General features: G+C 43.2%; 1 protein-coding gene and 1 non-coding gene across 2 annotated transcripts in view; one reads left to right on the top strand and one right to left on the bottom strand.

Moving 5' to 3' along the window:
- The window catches only part of LOC140188979 (uncharacterized), a 507,794-nt gene that overhangs the window by 64,348 nt on the left and 429,523 nt on the right, over nucleotides 1-13,923 (bottom strand). The gene's annotated exons all lie outside the window — the stretch shown is intronic.
- On the top strand, nucleotides 11,107-11,188 carry trnas-aga (transfer RNA serine (anticodon AGA)). The gene has a single exon. It is a non-coding gene; the product is annotated as a tRNA-Ser (tRNA).

Below are 13,923 nucleotides of genomic sequence, written 5' to 3'. Positions count from 1 at the left end.
CCTCTCCAAATGTTCATAAATCCTGTATCTCAGGACCTTCTCCATCAACTTACCAACCACTGAAGTAAGACTCACTGATCTATAACTTCCTGGGCTATCTCTACTCACTTTCCGGAATACGGGAACAACATCTGCAACCCACCAATGCACCAGAGCCTCTCCCGTCCTCATTGATGATGCAAAATTCATCGCCAGAGGTTCAGAAATCCCCTCCCTCGCTTCTCACAGTAGCCTTGGGTACATCCTGTCCAGTCCCAGTCACCTATCCAACTTGGTGCTTTCCAACAACTCCAGCACATCCTCTTCCTTAATATCTACATGCTCAAGATTTTCAGTCCGCTCTTAATTTCAGTATTAAGCTCTTTCCTGCTAGCCTTATAATCTTCTAGACCTATATCATTACCTACTTTAAAAAATAAAAATCGTAAGCTGTTCTTTTCTTCTTGACTAGATTTACAACAGCATTTGTACACTACGGTTCCTGTACCCTACCATCCTTTCCCTGTCTGATTGAAAAATACCTGTACAGAACCCCACACAAATATCCCCTGAGCATTTGCCACATTTCTTCCGAACGTTTCCCTGAGAACATCTGTTTCCAATTTGATGCTTCCAAGTTCCTGCCTGATAGCCTCATGTTTCCCCTTACTCCAATTAAAAGTTTCCCGAACCTGTCTCTTCCTATCTCTCTCCAGTGCTATGGTAAAGGAAATGCAATTTTGATCACTATGTCCAAAACGCTCCCCCACAGAGAGACCTGACAACTGACCAGACTCATTTCCCAATACCAGAAAAAAGTACAGCCTTTCCTCTTGTCGGCTATTTACTTATTGTGTCAAAAAAGCTTGCTGAACGCACCGAACAAACTCCACCCCATTTAACTCCTCAATCTTAGGAGATGCCAATCAATATTTAGGAAATTAAACTCTCCCACCGCAACAACCCTGTTAATAATACAGCCTTGTCGAATCTTTCTCCGAATCGGCTCCTCAATGTCCCTGTTACTATTGGCTGGCTCATAAAAACACCCAGTAGAATTATTGATCCCTTCCTATTCCTAACTTCCACTCACAGAGACTCCGCAGACAGCCTCTCTATGACTTACTCCTTTTCTGAAGCCGTAACACTAACCCTGATCAACAGTGCCACGCCCCCACCTCTTTTGCCTCCCTCCCTGTCCTTTCTGAAACATCTGAAGCCTGGCACTTGAAGTAGCCATGCCTGCTCCTGCACCATCCAAGACTCTGTAATGGCCACAACATCAAGTGCCGCTCCACGCACTAATAGCATTAATTAAAATCAATTTACATCCTTTATTTAAGTTAAGTCTACCGAGGCTACCTTTAAAATAATTCCATTCTTGGCTTAAGACAGTTATTTAAAAGAAATGTAGTATGTTTCTGTCTGTTAATATGGTCTTCATTTTTGGGAAGCTTCGCTCGCCATTGCTGTTCTGTATTTGATATCTGTGTCGCACCTGCCATTACTTGTTATTAGGCTGCCAAGATATTTGAATTTGTTGACTTGTTTAATGTTTGTATGAAGAGGGTTTGTTGCAGAGGATTATGGTCAATTTTTTTTTCTGTTACATGGAGCCACTGAGGAGAACCCAAGCGCAGGAGACCGGCACCTCGACTGAGTTGCGGATGCTGGCGTAGACGTGAACGTAGAACAGCTAACCGGAGGAATCTTGACAAGGAGACGGGATTTACAGGGACTATCTGGAAACTAGAGCTGAACTTGGAACAAAACTTAGAACTAACGGTTCTAATCGGACAAGAGAACGAAGTATTACACAAGAATGGACCAACAAACTGGCAACCTGTGTAGTGACGCCATCGTACTTATTTCACAGTCTCTGATGCAAACCAGGAGTACCGTAATTAAGTAAACTAGCAGCAATTGGAAATCTACTGGCTGAAATTAGAGCATAATCAGGGAGAAAGGAGAGTTAAAGGAGAACAGCCAAACGGAACCATGACACTTTATTTACCTATGCTTTCCTTTTATCATCTTCTAAACATAAAACTAGATCCAATGTCATTCTACGTTTCCAAAATCCGCACTGATAAAATGCTACATCACCTCTCTTTTCCAAAATATAATTCAATCGCTCTATTACCATATGTTCCATAAGTTTACCGAACTGAGATGGGATGTTAATGATGTTTTTCTCTTACTGGAAGGATCCTGCGGAGATTTCCAGGTTTCGGAACAGGCACTACCATTTTCTCTGAGGAGGGAAGATGATTCAAAAATGTTAGTATTATCTTATGAGTTGTAAGCTATCTGTTTAAACATACAATACATATATCATCCTTTCCCGGGGCCATCTGACTTGTACTGTTAATAGCTTTCTTAAATTCACACAAAGAAAATCTACATCACTAATACTATCATTGTTACATCTGGCTTCCAGCACATCAGACTATTCACTTAAAACCTCATCCCGACATCGCGTAGGTTCTTCACTTAAATTATATTGATTATGAATTGCAGCAAATGACCACGCCAGTAACTCAACCTTCCCTATTTCAGTAACAATCACCTTCTTTAATCAATACTGGAATCTTATTAACCCGATGAACCCCACCCCCCGATTTTCTTAATCATTCCCCAAGCATCTCCAAGTTTAATATCCTGTTCAATACTATCACAAGATGACCGCCAGTAAACCTCTTTCACAACCTTCACCACTTTCCTCACCACAGCTTATACCCTTTCATACTTAATAAGGTCACTCGGAGAGTGATAATTCTCAACTCTCTCAAACACCTTATTTCTCTCCCTAATTCCCTCTGCACACTCCTCCATCCACCAAGGTGCAGTCTTCCTCCTATTAATGTCATTTTTAACAGGCATCACTTCCACCGCAGTTTGATGAATAATGTGACATCACCATTCATTGCGGAAACCCATATCAGCCTCAATGTTCTGCCAGTTTGCTTCATCAGAATGCCACCTCCTAAAATCAGTCTCCTGCCCCCTATATAACTCCAAACCTAAGCTTATAAATATAGGAAAATAATCACTCCCCATTGTCTCCTCACTCATAACATCTCATTCAGTCACTCCAGCCAGAATGTTTGAAACTGGAGTTAAATTTACAGCAGTTTTCAGACTATTAGGAATATTACATTTCTTACCCCTTCAATGATTAAGGCACACAAGATTGGAAATACCTAAAAATTCTTCTACAATCAAACAACTCCATGAATGACCCCACAATGAACTGTGCCCAAAAATCCCCACACTATACAACCCTTAGTGAGCTAGAGCGATATATGCTTTCCAACATATCAATCAAAAGCGCTCCACAGGAGTTTTAGCACTTTAACACCCCTACCTGTTGAATCAAGTGCTTCTACTACAAACAGCTCATGCACTTCATTCACATCCACAACTCTGTGTCCTATCCCTTTCCTTATTAAACTTGCAACACCACCCCCTCTACCACCTAACCTATCACGCCGTATTATAATATAATTTCCTGCAAAGGAAATGTGGTAACAGCCCGGTTTCATATTGGGTGAATTTGATGAATCAGAAATAAACTTCTTAATGTCTTGATTACTCTCATTCCACTGCAATATTCTTAACCCCATTTTGTACCTGCACAAAGAGACTGAAATACAGATATTCCACCCATCAGAGCTTCTTTTACAGTTTTCCACATAACACCAGTTATACCGAGATACTTTTCAGCAGCTTTCACAATACTTATATTTTTCTCAGTACAACTAGATGACTGACCAGTATAATTCGCCACATCCTGTATAAATATCACAAACTTCATTTTATTGACTAGTAAAGTATCTTTAGTAATGGCCCTGCAATGTGACATTTCGCCGCTGACTCCGCATTCTGTCTGACTGGTTGTATTTGATCAACATTCGGTTTAACTTTTCTGCAAGGCTTCTGCTTAAGACACACCTAACTGTACTTTAGCCTGTTCAACCAGCTGCTTTCTTAAGTACTTCACATCCTGTTAAGCTGCACTACGTTCTCCTCTACAGTTACACCAATCAAACTTTACACCTTCACAATCTTCATACTTAGTTTCCCACAACACTAACTACACCTTAGTTTCCCATGACATACTGCCACAACATGCCCAAATCTCTAACTTTGTGTCATCCAAGCAGAGGTGGAATATGAGCTCGTGCGTTATAATTAAAATACCCCAGATTAACTTTATTAGAAAGCTTCACCTCATCAAAGCATATCAATGCAGTTAAACTGTCCATCTTTTCTCCATTTCAAAGTACCTGTAATCTCTGCAACACACACACAAAATGCTGGTGAACGCAGCAGGCTGGGCAGCATCTACAGGAAGAGGTACAGTCGACGTTTCAGGACTCGGCCTATAGATGCGGCCTGGCCTGCTGCGTCCACCAGCATTTTTTGTGTGTGTTGCTTGAATTTCCAGCATCTGCAGATATCCTCGTGTTTGCACTTGTAATCTCTTTACCTTCTTAATTTCTTTATCGAAATCTCCACCAGAACACCTGTTCTAACACCCCTGATACCTCTATTTTCATTAGGCAACATATATATCATTTTAACCATATAAAGTCTTCAAATGTAATGCCTTCTCACAGTTTCTTATCTTAACGATTAGCACATCACCTCCCCGTAAGCTTTGCGCACAATCTATATTCCCTAAAGTAGTTTTCAACACTTCAGTTAATTTCAAACGAGAAAACGTGCAGATGCTGGAAATCCAAGCTACACACATGAAATGCTGGAGGAACTCAGGACTGATGAATGGCCTCGCCCGAAATGTCGACTGAACCCTTTTTCATAGATGCTGTTGAGTTCCTCCAGCATTTTGTGTGTTGCTGCGGTAATTCAATAGGATTGATAAAAGAAGGCTGTTCCAGGTCAAATTTAAATAATACCTTGAAGTCTTCTTTATTTTTTTCTGTATCCTCTCAAATCACTTGAAATCATTCCAATATTGTGTTACCTTTTCCGTTTTGCAGATCTAGACCCAACTTCATTCCAACCTCCTACCGCACTCACCAGGACCATTCATTTCCTGTTCCTTTTCCAGACACTTCCCCCCGCCATCTGAACTTACATTATTTCCCATTATCCGCACACGTTCACAGCCAGCGCAATCAACCGCTACTGCCCCTGAGCCAGTCAGCAACTCGAACCATTTTCATGTATTTTACTGTCAATCAGGCCTAGGGGCGGAGAAACGAAGCGGATGCTCACGTGTTGCAATTACATCACAAAACTCAATCGTACCTTCCCCCAAGTTCACTCTTTGAGCTTCTGTTCGGATGGTCCAGTGTTGCGGGAGGGGCAGGTGGCTTTAAACCCTGCGGTACACAAGTTCATGGTATCGTTCTCTCCAAAGTGTTTCAGTTGTTCCTTTGCCTGTCTTCCCACACAGTCAACCAGACAAACAGAGAGAGTCGGCACGGGTGGTGGGAAAGTGCGGGAGTTCATATCTCACAGCAGTAGTCCCTGTATAATGTTTCGGAGTGACCCATTCGGTCATTGAGTGTAACATCAAACGGCCTTGAGATACAGACGTAGTGAGGGAAAAGTGAAACAAAGCGATGAACGTCCCTTCTTCTCGGGAAACTCTCCAGTTTTGGGCTATTTGCACACTAGATTGTCCCATATTCGAATCCCGTATTCATTTGAAGCAGGAAAACGGTCTCCTCGTCGCGAGTTGAACCTCAGTCTCCCGCGTGACAGCCACGCATACTAACCACTGAACTAACGAGGAATAAACAAGAGTATGGAATCTGTCACACGGATGTCAGTGTGTAGGAGAACTGATAGAGTCACTCCGATGTCTGTTTGCTGAGCGTAGAGCTGCCGCATTTTACCCATCCTCTCTTCACTGTGTGGCTGGACGTGTCTCAGAATTCTTTAGTCATAGTCATACTTTATTGATCCCGGGGGAAAATGATTCTGTCACTTACTGAGTTCAAGGACTGGGCAAAAGAAGGGATCCCATTAACGTCTAACTGCGTGTTGTTTGAACGGATATTTATAATTAGGATTTGTTTTCCATTTACTGATACGTAAAGCAGGAAACCATCTGTAGCCCTTCGAATCACTCGGTTCCATTCTCCCTTCAGTCGGATCCCAGGCGCTGTGTTTCTCCGGTCTGTCGGAACGTCGCGACATCCACTGGTCGGAATAGGAACTGCAACAGAGTGAGGAACGATCCTTCAGAAAACAGCTCAGACACTGAGAATCGAGTTACAGAATCTTATAGCACCAGAGACCATTCAGTAACCGAAACCGGTTTGCATCATGGGGCGATGGTGGTATAGTGGTGAGCATAGCTGCTTCCCAAGAAATTCACGCGGGTTCCATTCCCGGACATTGCAGATTGTGCGCTTTCCGGATAAAAAAGAAAAACTCTCACCAAGCGCTATGAACGCAGAACTCTAATTCCTGAGCAGTTTGTTGTGAGTGAAATTCACTCTAATGGATGAGATGGATCCTTCATGGACGATGGTGCTGGTCCCTCATGTAGGATGATCGAGGACACCAAAATGAATGAAAAACACGTATTAGACCCGGGAAGCATTGAGAGAGGGTTTCTCTGAACTCCCGTCGAAAAGAAGATTCAAACTTCTTCAGAGTACGCATCCCCTATTGACATCAATGGATCTGGGGTTGAGAGGGTGAAAGTTACTCGGCATACACATCAGCGAGGATCTCACGAGGTCTGTAAATACCGGCGGCGTGGTGAAAAAGGCACAGCAGCGCCTCTTTCACCCCAGACAGTTGATGAAATTTGGTATGGGTCCCCAAATCCTACAGGCACAGAATTGAGAGCATCCTGACTGGCTGCATCTCTGCCTGGTATGGGAACTGTACTTCCCTCAATCACAGGACTCTGCAGAGAGTGGTGCGGACAGCCCAGCGCATCTGTAGATGTGAACTTCCCACTATTCAGGACATTTACAGAGACAGGTTTGTAAAAATGATCCGATGGATTGTTGAGGACCCGAGTGACCCGAATCTCAAACTGTTCCAGCTTCTACCATCCGGGAAACAGTACCGCAGCATAAAAGCCAAGACCTACAGGCTCCGTGACAGCTTCTTCCACCAGCCCATCAGACTGATTAATTCACGCTGATACATTCGTATTATACGTTATATTGACTGTAATAAATATAGTAATATTTATTACATATTACTATAAATTGTACATTGCACATTTAAACGGAGACGTAACGTAAAGGTTTTTACTCCTCATGTGTGTGAAGGAGGTAATTAATAGTCAATTCAATTCAATTCCATGGAAGAGACTTCACAGTGCAGAAGTTGAATCACAAACGAGAAGATGTGTAGGTGATGGAAATCCAAGCAACACACACAAACTGCTGGAGGAACTCAGCAGGCTTGGCTGCTTCATGATCCTGTAGAAGTGCTTCGGCCTGAAACATCGACTGTGTGTTAATTCCATAGATTGCTGCTGCACATTTTCTCGTGTACAAGAGAGGGGGAAGAAAACAGACAACTGTAATACTACCGTCCCTGGGTGGGCTTGAACCACCAACCTTTCGGTTAACAGCCGAACGCGCTCACCGATTGCACCACAGAGACGAGAATTAAAAGAGCACGAATAAATGACGAATTTCAATTGAAATATCGTTTCCTTTTATAGATGCATTATGCGACACATTAGTGTTTTAAAACATGAGGATAAATATCCGCTGCCGCCAACAAAGATTATAGCAGAGGATGGTTTCGATCCATCGACCTCTGGGTTATGGGCCCAGCACGCTTCCGCTGCGCCACTCTGCTACAGGAAAGATCGGATCTGTTGAACTGTGAACGTTGCACGATGTTTTGTGTGTATGTATGTATGTATTTATGCCTGTGTTTGTACATGTTTGGGTCTGGTTCTGTGTCTGTATATGTCTGAGTCAGTGTCTGTGTCTGTACATGTTATGGTCTGTGTCTCTGCCTGTGTCTGTACATGTCTGGGTCTCGTTCTGTGTCTGTATATGTCCGGATTCACTTCGTCTTTTTCCCGTATACAAACTCAAACGTAGTTTATTTTCTTTTGTTTATTCCCTGTTTCTTCTCTTTCTCTTTTTCTCCACCTTTCTTTCTGGCTCACCCAGTTATTATCTCTGTGCCTTTTATGTTCTATACCGTCTTGCAGCTCGTTCCCGCCATTTCGCCCGTGAAATGTGTTTTACTTTATTTAATTATCCAGACGGATAATTCATCCCACTGGTAGGCTCATTTTTAAATAAATAAGACGTTTTCAGCCGAGGTGCCATTAACTTCCTAATCCTGTCCTGATGATTGAATGAATGTCGGAGTTGCTTCAGTGTTGAACCCGCAGTTCACCTTGTGAAGCGGAACTCGCGACGTTGATGTACTGCAAGCACTCACCTCAAACGCAGCAACTCCTCCACCGGGATTACCTGTTGGTATCATGTTCAGACCATCACGGCCGGACCAGTGAGTGACAGATGGGGAGTTGTGGAGTATCGCTGATGCTTCGCACCTCCCTGCCACGCGGGGCGGGTTTTCCATTTCACCACCACAGCTTTGTAACTGAAACAGTAAGGGTCGGGTTTTAACTCTCCACGTAGGACGGTGTAAAGACAGGTTGGGGATATATATAAATAAACAGGCCTGGAAATACCTCACAGGAACTGTCTAAATATTCGTTGCATGTGGACATCAATAAATACGCGATGGTCATAACCTCTTGGCAGCGTGTTATGCCTTTGAAGAGACGGTGCTCTGGCGGACAACAGCGTAAGAAGCAGTGGAAACATTTTTAGGTAGTTGAGCTGTCACTGAAGTAGCGTTATAGGAGTGAGGTGATAAACTCAGCTCACAAAATTAAATGAAAGAAGTGAGAAAGGAATCTATGCCAAAATCCAAGTGAGAGCGCAGTGCGGATGGTGAGGGACGAGGGAGCAGCAGCGAGGGAAGAATGAAGGAGGAAATATAACTTCCTCAGTGTCATCATTTCAGATTCTCTCTCCTGGGCCCGGTACATACCTCCTGTTACAAAGAAGGCACGGCAGCGCTCTGCATGTCATCTAAAAGTTTGACAGACTTCAATAGATGTGTGGCGGAGAGTATATTGACTGGTGGCAAGAGGACCCGTGTCCTTGTACGGACAAGCCCAGAAAGCGTAATGGATAGAGCCCAGTCCAGCACAGTTATGCCCCTCCTCACCGCTGAGCGCATCCACACGGAATAGAGGGCCGCGGCCATGCAGGTCATACTCTCTTCACACAGCTCCATCAGGAAGGAGGTAACACATCAACAGGTCCATCACCCCGCAACCATCAGACTCCTGAAGAAGAATGGATAACTTCATTTACCCAACACTGAACTGTACCCACAACCCATAAACTCAATTTCAAGACTAATCATTTCATGTTCTCGATCTTTATTGATTAGTTATTATTAATATTGTGTTTGTTCTTTCTTGTATTTGCATCGTTTATAGTCTTTTGCACATCGCTCGTCTGCTGTCTATCTTGAGTGCGGTCTTTCATTGATTCTCTTGTGTTTCATTGTATTTACGGTGGATGCTCATGTGGTTACGAGTATATTCTTCGGTAATAAATTTAGTTTAATCTTTCAACTTTGGAGATTGCTGAGCCTCTAGCTAGGATCTTTATGTCCTCGTTGTCCAAGGGAATGGTACCCGAGGATTGGAGGGAGGCGAATGTTGTCCCCTTGTTCAAAAAAGGTAGTAGGGAGAGTCCGAGTAATTATAGACCAGTGAGCCTTACGTCTGTGCTCGGAAAGTTGTTGGAAAAGATTCTTAGAGATAGGATCTATAGGCATTTAGAGAATTATGGTCTGATCAGGGACAGTCAGCATGGCTTTGTGAAGGGCAGATCATGTCTAACAAGCCTGATAGACTTCTTTGAGGAGGTGACCAGGCATATAGATGAGGGAGTAGGCTTATTCAGAAAGTTAGAAGGCATGGGATCCAGGGAAATTTAGCCAGGTGGATGCAGAATTGGCTTGCCTGCAGAAGGCAAAGGGGTGGTGGTGGAGGGAGAACATTCAGATTGGAGGATTGTGACTAGTGGTGTCCCAGAAGGATCTGTTCTGGAACCTCTACTTTTCGTGATTTTTATTAACAACCTGGACCTGGGGGAAGAAGGGTGGGTTGGCAAGTTTGCAGACGGCACAAAGGTTGGTGGTGTTGTAGATAGTGTAGAGGATTGTCAAAGATTGCAGAGAGATATTGTTAGGATGCAGAAGTGGGTTGAGAAGTGGCAGATGGAGTTCAACCCGGAGAAGTGTGAGGTGGTACACTTTAGAAGGACAAACTCCAAGGCAAAGTACAAAGTAAATGGCAGGATACATGGTAGTGTGGAGGAGCAGAGGAATCTCGGGGTACATGTCCACAGATCCCTGAAAGTTGCCTCACAGGTGGATAGGATAGTTAAGAAAGCTTGTGGTGTGTTAGCTTTCAGAAGTCGAGGGATAGAGTTTAAGAGTCGTGATGTAATGATGCAGCTCTTTAAAACTCTGGTTAGGCTACACTTGGAGTACTGTGTACAGTTCTGTTCGTCTCACTATAGGAAGGATGTGGAAGCATTGGAAATGGTACAGAGGAGATTTACCAGGAGGCTGTCTGGTTTACAAAGTATGCATTATGTTCAAAGGTTAAGGGAGATAAGGCTTTACTCTTTGGAGAGAGGGAGGATGAGAGGAGACATGATAGAGCTGTACAAGATAATAAGAGAAATAGATAGAGTCGATAGCCAGCGCCTCTTCCCCAGGGCACCACTGCTCAATACAAGAGGACATGACTTTAAGGTAAGGGGTGGGAAGTTCAAGGGGGATATTAGAGGAAGGTTTTTTACTCAGAGAGTGGTTGGTGCGTGGAATGCACTGCCTGAGTCAGTGGTGGATGCAGATACACTAGTGAAGTTTAAGAGACTACTAGACAGGTATATGGAGGAATTTAAGGTGGGGGCTTTTATGGGAGGCAGAGTTTGAGGGTCGGCACAACATTGTGGGCCGAAGGGCCTGTACTGTGCTGTACTATTCTATGTTCTATGTTCTATGTTCAGGATCAACCCTGCTTATCTGACTCCAACATTTGACTCTAACTCTGAAGAACTTGTAGTCGTGGCCGAGTGGTTAAGGCGATGGACTAGAAATCCATTGGGGTTTCCCTGCGCAGGTTCGAATCCTGCCGACTACGTGATTATATCGGTTTTGACTCCCTGATCCCTCCCACGGATACAGATAGTAAAAAGCCAGTCGAAACATCGATCTCTGTTCGCCGCCTCCAAAACCAGGGGAATTGTCCATGTGGTTTGCTTTTATTCAGGTGGCATCTACTATGCAATGGGTCAGTGCGTACGGCTGTTATCCGAAATGTTGGTGGTTCCAGCCCATCCAAGGACTCTTTTGATCCAGTAGCCTTTGCTGTCCGTTTTGTGCGCTCCGTGCTGTCCCTAGTATATTCGTTTAAAAAATATCAACATATGGGAAACAGAACACTACCACGACCTGTCTTGCTTACATTTATGTTGGCATAAACTTAAAATATTTTACATCGACGATCAAACCAGCAGAAACTCTTACAAGGCACCAATGTATTTCATGTTTATATTTATGTAATCGCCACTTGAACCAGAGGGATAAATTCTCTCAATTTCACTCACATCAACACTGACTCACTTTCAAACTCGACATTTCATGCTATCGACATTATTTGTTTTGTTATCATTATTATTACTTTCTCAGCTCAAGCTAGTAAAACTTGAAGTACGGGCGTACTGAAGCACGCTCATTCCTCAATAGCCACGGACTTCGGACTGTTCTAGTGGTGTATAGTATAATGGTTTCCAGGAGATTTGCAGAAATATTGCTTTGTTGGCCTAACCGTTTAACGCTATTGTGTAGTGACTTTGAGATGATAATTGTTGATATTACTATTGGGACAATGTATACCCTGTTCATGCTCGATCGTCTTTCAAATTTGTTCTTTTAATTCAGTATATTTCTTGTGTTTGTTAATTGTTGTATGTTATGTGTGTTTGCAATGGCTATATCGATTATGTACGTTGTTATTGCCTTTTAATCCAGTAATATTATATATCCAGATGGTTATTATAGATTGAACTATCTGTAATAATGTATCAGCCATAAAATAATTTGTAGGACTCTGACCCGAATCTAGAACAGGTTTGTATTTACCGTAAGTATGGCGTCTTTTATGAGTTTGTACTTTAAAGCAAGATTTTGGTGAATGATGTTTGTCAATTCATTGTCCCTGTGTAAGTAATCAGATTGAGTTAAACTGCTACTCCATCCTGCAATGCGTTGGATTGTTTCTGGTGTTCCTTGTCATTGTCTGCATTTATCGACTTTAATTTGTTGGGCTTTTGTTATGTATTTATAACATTTTTGTGTTGATCACCTGGCCCTGTATTGCTACAAGGAACCCCTCTGTGTCTGGGAAGAGGTCTCCAACTCCGAGCCAAACGTTCCACTTTTCCTTCACATCTAGTCTGCTCAGATCATGGGAATGTTTTCCATGGAGTGTTGCTCTTCCATTGGTAAACTTATATATGATAATCACTTTACGTTTCTGTATTTTCACAGTCTGTTATGTTTTCTACATTGATTGACCGTCTTGTGTGCACTCTTTCATTGATTGTATTCTGTTTCTCCGGACTTATTGTGAATCCACTCAAGAAAATGCAAAAAAAAAAATGGTAGCATATTTGTGCTTTGACAATGAATTTACTTTGAATTTGTGAGTGTTCTGCGCTGCTACACAGGATCCAGTCCCTCGGTGCCCTCTAGTGGCCCGTGGCTGGTACTGCCTCACAGATCTCACCGTGATCTCCGGGTCGTTTTATGAACCCAGGAGCAGGGATGTTTCGCTTCTTGTTCACATCAACGTGCACGTTAAATAAAGAAAGGACTTGCTGCTCCACTGCCAAGCTCTCGCACGTCTGTCATATTTGTACAAAGGGAAACAAATTTAATGATTCAGGCGGAAACCCAGTCGTCACCACTGGGGAAGAGAGAAAATAAGGTTTTTTTTTCCATTTCAGACAAGGTGGGCGAACGTGATCGGGCAAAAAGAAAAGCCGCGGATCTGGTGAGACCAAGTGAGTGACTGTGACTGTTATCATCGGGACTTTTGTTTCTATGTTATATGAAAAACAAAACCGTGGGGAATGTCCAGCACGGCAGACCATGGTAATGAAAGGAGGGGGAAAAATCTCAGTCAAAGGCAATGGTCTAGAGGATCTCAGCATGTCAGTCATCATCTATGGAGAGGAATGAAAAATCGAAGTGTCAGGCCGTGTTCCTTCATCAGTACTCAAAGGAGGTGGGATGAAGCCAAAATAAGAACGATTAGGAAGAGAAGGAGTAGAAGCTACAAGGTGATAGGTGAAGCCAGGTGAGGAAGGATGGCTGATATGTTGGGGAAAGGGGATATTGAAAGCTAGGAGGTGATAGGTGAGGCCAGGTGAGGAATGAAGGTAGATAATTTGGTGAAGGGGAGTATTAAAAACTTGGAGGTGATAACTGAGGTCAGGTCCGAAAGGAATGTAGATATATTGGGGAAACTGGAGATTGAAAACCGGGAGGTGATAGGTGGAGCCAGGTGAGGAAAACAATGTAGATATGTTGGGGAAAAGGGAAATTGAAAACTGGGAGGTGATAGGTGAAGCCAGGTGAGAACAAAAGGTAGATATGTTGGTGAAAAGGCAGTATTGAAAACTGGGGGCGATAGGTGAAGGCAGGTGAGGAAGTAAGATAGATATGTGGGGAAAGGGAAATAAATGAGAGGTGGAAATGGAAAAGGAAAAGGGTTGAAAAGCAGGTATCCGATTGGAGGGGAAGCGGGGAAATAGAGCGAGGTGGTAGACATGGGAGGAACAGCGAAGACGGAAGAGGGAATCCCGAATGGAG

This window comes from Mobula birostris, chromosome 28, assembly GCF_030028105.1.
Source record: "Mobula birostris isolate sMobBir1 chromosome 28, sMobBir1.hap1, whole genome shotgun sequence".
NCBI classification, from domain to species: Eukaryota; Metazoa; Chordata; class Chondrichthyes; order Myliobatiformes; family Myliobatidae; genus Mobula; species Mobula birostris.
The sequence above is the reverse complement of the archived record's forward strand: the minus strand, read 5'-3'. Positions and strand labels throughout refer to the sequence as shown.